This window comes from Neoarius graeffei, chromosome 7, assembly GCF_027579695.1.
Source record: "Neoarius graeffei isolate fNeoGra1 chromosome 7, fNeoGra1.pri, whole genome shotgun sequence".
NCBI lineage: Eukaryota > Metazoa > Chordata > Actinopteri > Siluriformes > Ariidae > Neoarius > Neoarius graeffei.
The window spans coordinates 60,868,996-60,876,335 of NC_083575.1; the positions used below are offsets into that span (position 1 = coordinate 60,868,996).

General features: G+C 37.5%; 1 pseudogene; it reads right to left on the reverse strand.

Moving 5' to 3' along the window:
* Positions 1-307: 307 nt before the first annotated feature.
* On the reverse strand, positions 308-2,303 carry LOC132888887 (ladderlectin-like; annotated as a pseudogene).
* Positions 2,304-7,340: the final 5,037 nt, after the last annotated feature.

Below are 7,340 nucleotides of genomic sequence, written 5' to 3' on the forward strand. Positions count from 1 at the left end.
GGTGCAGTTACGTTTATCCTGTGTTAGTTTCCCTATACTAATTCTATCTTGCATGTCTAGCATTATTTATTTTTTCATGTGAAATATAATTTTAGCCATAAAATCCTTCTCATGTGGGAACAAAAGACTCATTCAGCGCGCTTTTCATTTCACACAAAATGAGCATTACACATGTACTTCATGTAGGAAAATGGTTATTTTATTCATTCAGCAACATATAGTGTTCATCAATCAAGTGTTCTCAAAACAAATAAAAAAAAAAGTGTCTGATAATGAAATCAAATGATTGTTGATCTTCCTATATCCATGTACTCATTAATGTACTTTAGCATTTGCTTGGGTCAGTAGAACAGAAGAATGGATATCTATTTGCACAGTTAGTGTTAGACCAGCCAACTGGAAAAAGAGAAAGCACAAACATTACAATCATGTTTAATCTGAATGACAGCAGTCAGCAACGTAAATCAAGTGAGAACAAACTTTACCATTGTTCCTCATGAAAACACACGGGTAGCTGGATACACTGCTTAGTGAGTACCAGTTACTGTAGGAGAACCGAGTTCTGTCAATCCAGCGCCATGTTCCCTACAAAATACAAAATCACATGTATTACATACTCATAAAAACAACTGACATCAACATAAATGGCTTAAGTAGTGCCTTTTTGGTCATTTTTATATCATTTTAATAAAGGAACATTTTATCATTTCAGGCGTGTAAATTCTCTAGATTAATTCAGATGCCTTTCAGTGGTCATTGTAATTTGTAAGTGTATTACCTGGAGGTTGTAGGCACCAAGCCAAGCGTATGATATGCCCGTGACTCGAAGCAAATTCTGCAGGAAGCTATGTTCATCGAGGTTGTGTACAGATGCCAAACTTGCCTGTTCAGCTACACACTGTGTCTAACGACATAATTGGAAAGATAGAAGAAGACAATCAGCACAGCCCTGAAGCTAATCAGACTTTGTCATAAACAAATGCTTCATTTTTAAAACTATGCTTATTAATCAGTTCTTTTCTTACATTAATTCTACTACACCTTTAACTTTCTGTCCTTCATCCACCATCTTTCAAAGGTGTAAACTTCTGCATTTTAAGATTTTGGTTATAGTTGTTCAGGTATTTACCTCAGCGTTGTTCCAGGACTGACTTGACCTCACAAACAGAAAGCAGCGTGTTCCATGTCTAAACCAGCCAGGACGACAGTAGCCTGACTTATCTGTGGACAATAATACACATCTCTGTGATATACATAGTGTTTCTACTGGTTTCACAGAATTTACAAATTTAAAAAATCTGTTTGATTGAGCAGCTTTTTCACTTGGTTATTCCAGTTACCTTCAGCAGCAAGTAGTTGTCTGAGCGCTTCCTCCTTATCTTCAGCAGAAAAATGATAATATATTATTACAGTCTTATTTATGGTTTTCCAAGCAACACAGGTATGCTTATAGCAAGAACTAATAGACCAGTATACTGACCTGCATCAACCAACTTATCAACGACCGCCTCAGTAGTTTCCTCTGGAGAAAAGAGCCAGTTTAAGAATGAATGAATGAATGAATGAATGAATGTGTATTTATTTGTATGGAACTACCAGGAACTACCCTTATCTTTCACATGATGATAATAGTAACACAGTCTAGAAAATATTTATTAGAGCATTTTCTTTCATCACAAACTGTTCATTGTTGATGGTCACTAACCTGGAAGTTTCTGATTCTGCTCAGGCTGAGTCTCATTTGCTGCAGCTACAGAAACAGCATAAACACCAGTAACATTACCAACAACACTACACGAGACACAATACAATTCACTGCATCACTGTTCCAGAGCAGCTGAAGTGTGTTATTCTCTGTAGTACTTCTTGCTGTCTCACCTGCAGCAGTCCTCAGTGTAAAGGCAGCACACAGCAGCACACACACAATCCAAACCTTCATGATGCTGATGATGGTGATCAGTGCAACTATGGAGAAAAGGACAAATAAATACATTTTTACGAATGTGATTCAAATCAAACAATTTCAGTTCAACATGTCCATCTTCCATCTCTCTTTATGATCATAGTATTAGAAGGTTCCATCTCGTATTCATTTTCAATCCAAATAGAAGCTTCACAAGATAGTGTTTTTCGTTCCCAATGCAGCTTAGAATAAGTTGAAAAGGTGTTTCAGTCTCATTAAGAAAAAGAGAAAATGTACCGATTTTTTAGGTCTCAGGTTCTCAGGTTGTATCTCTGTGGCTGATTGAGGGTAATCTGTTGAATGAGGCTCCCAGAGTGCTATATATACCAGTCCATCTCATTAGTTGCACTCAGCTCACCAGGAAACTTTGCTGAACATCCATGAATATTTACCGACAATTCATTCATGGTTAACTGTAAAATCCATTATCAAAGCCAGATCAGATATCTCTATGCCTACTCAAAAGTGATATCGACCCTGTTTTTCTGCGTTGACCTCTGTGCACTGGCAAACTAATTGAGATTGGGTCGCCAAAACAAAACCACTAAAGTGATAAGAAATGCTATGTGCTATTGATGTGCAATAACACTGTCTTAAAATTGGATAGAGTTCAAACATAAATCACCTTCAGGAAGTTGTTGCACCAGTACAGTAGCAGTAATCCTGGAAGCTCTATAATATTCTGAGTAATCATCTTCACCTTACCTTTATCGTTCCCTTTCATGACAAGTTTTTCTCGACATTGTTATTAATTCAGGACACATATATTTTCCCAATAAACAACTTTTTTTTATATTTGTATGCCTTTAATAATTATTTTAATTGTTAAACGAATTGTTCAATTTTTTTCAAAGGATAAGACACTTTTAATATTTTACAGTGCTTATAATATCTAAAATGTCAAAGGTGATTTCTTTAAAAATATGTTGATTATTATTGAGGGGGTGGCATGATGGTGTAGTGGTTAGCACTGTCGCCTCACAGCCGCAAGGTCCTTGGTTCAAGTCCAGTGGCCGACGAGGGCCTTTCTGTGTGGAGTTTGCATGCTCTCCCTGTGTCTGTGTGGGTTTGCTCTGGTTTCCCCTGAAGACATAGAGGTTAGGTTAGTTGGTGACTCTAAATTGACTGTAGGTGTGAATGGTTGTTTGTGTCAGCCCTGTGATGACCTGGTGACTTGTCCATGGTGTTCCCTGCCTCTTGCCCATAGTCAGCTGAGATGGGCTGCAGCTTGTCTGCGACCCTGTACAGGATAAGCGGCTACGGATAATGGATGGATGATATTATTGATAGAAAAAATGTTTTATGATCCACCAGCAACCAATTGTTGTTCGAGGAAAATAATCAATGCCAGTATGGTCTAAATAATAATATGGAACATCCATGAAAATGATTTCCTGTTAAGTTTATTCACAAAGATTTTTATCAAACTGAATGAACTCATTCTTATTTCAGACTCAAAGTGAGCTGTTTATATGTCCCTAAACTGGACACTCTGTAGATAATCTTCATGTATATCCATGTTGCATGTAATTTGATCCAAAGTCATAAGCGTGAGGCGTTTAGTGCCAACTTTACCTTTACAAGGAAATGCGTGTGAGTCTGATCCCCACATTTAGAACTTTAATGGGATTGCTTGTGTTTTTTAAAGAGCTTTAAATTATGTTCTTCACTGTAGAATATTATATAGGTGTCACTTGTAAATGGACAGCAAGAAGAAGACTTCCTGACCTCAGTTAAGTGGCTCACCATTTCATAATTTCCCTGAACATGTTTCTGCTTGCTGAAAATTATAAAAAAAAATGCACACACCGTCCACTTGTAAAACAGATATATAATGTCTTCACTTGTCTTCAAATGCTAAATGAATGAAAGGCCATAGTTTCGGAATGAACCATAAAATAAAGCTTTTACCAATGTTTTACTTCAGTTTTTATTGTGTGATCTGCATCCTCGCTCAATTTCTCAGGTTGAATGAAGTAAGTCCACATCCTGTATCTGCCTCAGAATGTTAGTTTAATGTCAACCCTACTTCACAATCATTTTAAATAGGTTTATATGTGTAATATGAACTGTGTTTTCTTTCTGCACTGCAGAATCCCAAAGTCAAAGTCATCAGATATAAATGTTTATATGACTACCATTTTTATTTTTCATGGATTATATATAAATGAGCTTTAGGAAGGTGCTGCAACTTTACAATACCCACAAGCAGATTCCTGTAAGCTATATAATAATGAGATGAGATCATCTTCACTCTATGTTTATGGTTCACTAGAGTGATATCTACACAGTCACCAAATAACAGTCCAATAAATGTATGTTATTTACCAGCTGGGAGGTCCGTATCGTGAAATACCGTGACCAAGGTCTTATTCAAGGCCGAGGTCACAGTATTTCACCATACGGACTGACCTTGAGCTGCTAAATAATATATTTATTTTTTCTTTACCAAATTGTAACAGAAAACGAGAGCGCCCGAAAGGGAAAACTGAGCCGAGCCGCCATTTTGAATCCTCATTCACGGCTGTAATGCAAATTTCTTCCTGCTCGGTATACAAGTGCACTTCCATGGCCGGAAAAAAATACATTTTGCCGCCTATCTAGTCCCCTATTTACAATCCCGATTCCAAAAAAGTCGGGACAAAGTACAAATTGTAAATAAAAACGGAATGCAATAATGTGGAAGTTTAAAAATTCCATATTTTATTCAGAATAGAACATCGATGACATATCAAATGTTTAAACTGAGAAAATGTATATTTTAAAGAGAAAAATTAGGTGATTTTAAATTTCATGACAACAACACATCTCAAAAAAGTTGGGACAAGGCCATGTTTACCACTGTGACTCATACATCCCCTTTTCTCTTTACAACAGTCTGTAAACGTCTGGGGACTGAGGAGACAAGTTGCTCAAGTTTAGGGATAGGAATGTTAACCCATTCTTGTCTAATGTAGGATTCTAGTTGCTCAACTGTCTTGGGTCTTTTTTGTCTTATCTTCTGTTTTATGATGCGCCAAATGTTTTCTATGGGTGAAAGATCTGGACTGCAGGCTGGCCAGTTCAGTACCCAGACCCTTCTTCTACGCAGCCATGATGCTGTAATTGAAGCATACAAAACTTTAGTGCAAGTTTACTGTAAGGATCTAGTAGGTGCCTGACATGGGCAAATGTTACACAAAACACAAACCAAAAAAAAAAAAAAAAAAACCTAATTATTGACATCTTCTAAGGCAACATTTTTCCGAGCTCAACTACCTATATGTTACTGGGGCTTTGTACTATGCATTTGTAACTGCAATATAAATTGGAGTAGTGCTTACATGTATATCGCTTACAGCATGTCGCATCTTTATATTTTGTCTATGGTTCACATAAATGGTAGAAATATAAACTTACCCTTTACGAAATGATCTGCACATACTCGTACATCTTTGTAGTTGGTGTCATTTATGTCTGATCTGTTCAGATTTGCAAGCCACTCTCTGTTGTCTACAGGTTAGATCTTCCATTTGGCGGCTTTCTCGCATTTTAACAGTGGGTAAACTAAAAATCTGGCTCCAGCATTAGCAGAATTGTTTGAGTAGCTGATAACTCTGCAAATTTGTGGCATTTTGTATGAAGGTACTTGTTGTTCGCATGTGTTATTCCACAAAGATGGTGGACACAGCTAAATCAGAAGTGGTCATGGGACATGTGACATCATGTGCAAACAGTCTATACGATTTCCTGTACAAAGTGAATGGGAGATATTTATCATGTTTATATTTCACTGACAGTTGATCAGGAAATACGACATAAATTGGGAAACTTTATATATTACTATAAAGATACGTACCCGTAAGGAACATGGATGAAGTTGAGAAAATGAGGTAATTAAAAAGAATAAGTCAAGAGATACTTTTTTGGGGGCAAGTTTGATGGGATACGACAAACCAAACACACACAATACCTGTGGCAAGATGGTGACCAGCTGGCTTCACTATTCTCTACAGCAGGGGAACAGGTTATGAGCTCTCCAGATTTTTACATAGCGCTCAGTGGTTGATATACTGATGTCCTATCAACTGAGCTAACCAGGATGGGGGTTAATGCAAATGCAGAGACTGTTTTGTTGAACTGAGGGGTTCTTTATTCCATAAAAGTTCACCAATCCAGAAGCTTAGAAGTTCTCAGAAAAAAAAAATTCCAAATGCTAGGGGAGAGGTTTCAAGGTCATAACTCAAAAAAACAATTCAAATCCACAGTTTTGCAAACATGTAAATAACAGAGTCCAATCCACAGAGACAGACAAGACTGACAAACCAGGATAGCACAGAGTCATAAAGCAGGAGGCTTGGAATAACAGGTTCCTTCCCAGAACAACAAAGAAAGACTAAGCAAGGAATAGTACTGATGGCTTGGTTTAAAAAGGGGTAAATGAGGTCACATGACAGACAACGAGGCACAGGTGAGGAGAGTTCGCACAAAGACACATAACAAATGGCAGATCATAATCTAAAATGGCCACCAGATGGCGACAACATTCCACAACCTTGACAGTTTCAGCTTTTTCCAGAGATATTCAATAATAGGATTCAGATCAGGACTCATAGAAGGCCTCTTCAGAATGGGCCAATGTTTTTTTCTTCACCATTCTTGGATGCTTTTAAGGGTGTCCTTATCCTGTTGGAGGACCCATGTCTTGTGACCAAGACAGAGCTTTCTGACACTGGGTAGTACGTTTTGCTCCAGAATGCCTTGATAGTTTGTGTTTTAAACTTTCTCTTTGAAGATATAGTTATAAAAATGTCCCTACTACTCCTCTTTCACGACTACTCACTCCCACCACACCTTTTTGTCTGCGTCCTTGATGAAAAGTATAGTATTTTGTAAATTCATTTAGTTTAGTTTGTGGTACCACAACAAAAGATGACTTGTTGCTATAAGAAATAAATAATCTGTTATCTATTGATGAAAATCAATATACAGATTAATATGATGTCTGTTTTGACGACCTGCTTGGGGTATGCCTTGCCTTTCACCTGAAGTCAGCTGGGTCTGGCCCCAGCTTCACCCATGACCCGGACATATCTGTGATATAGATAACAGATGAACAGATGAAATCTGATGTCACATAGTGACTAAGTGTGCTGCAGCTACAGTGGTGCTTGAAAGTTTGTGAACCCTTTAGAATTTTCTATATTTCTGCATAAATATGACCTAAAACATCATCAGATTGTCACACAAGCCCTAAAAGTAGATAAAGAGAACCCAGTTAAACAAATGAGACCAAAAGATTATACTTGGTCATTTATTTACTGAGGAAAATGATCGAATATTACATGTCGGGCGGCACGATGGTGTAGTGGTTAGCGCTGTTGCCTCACAGCAACAA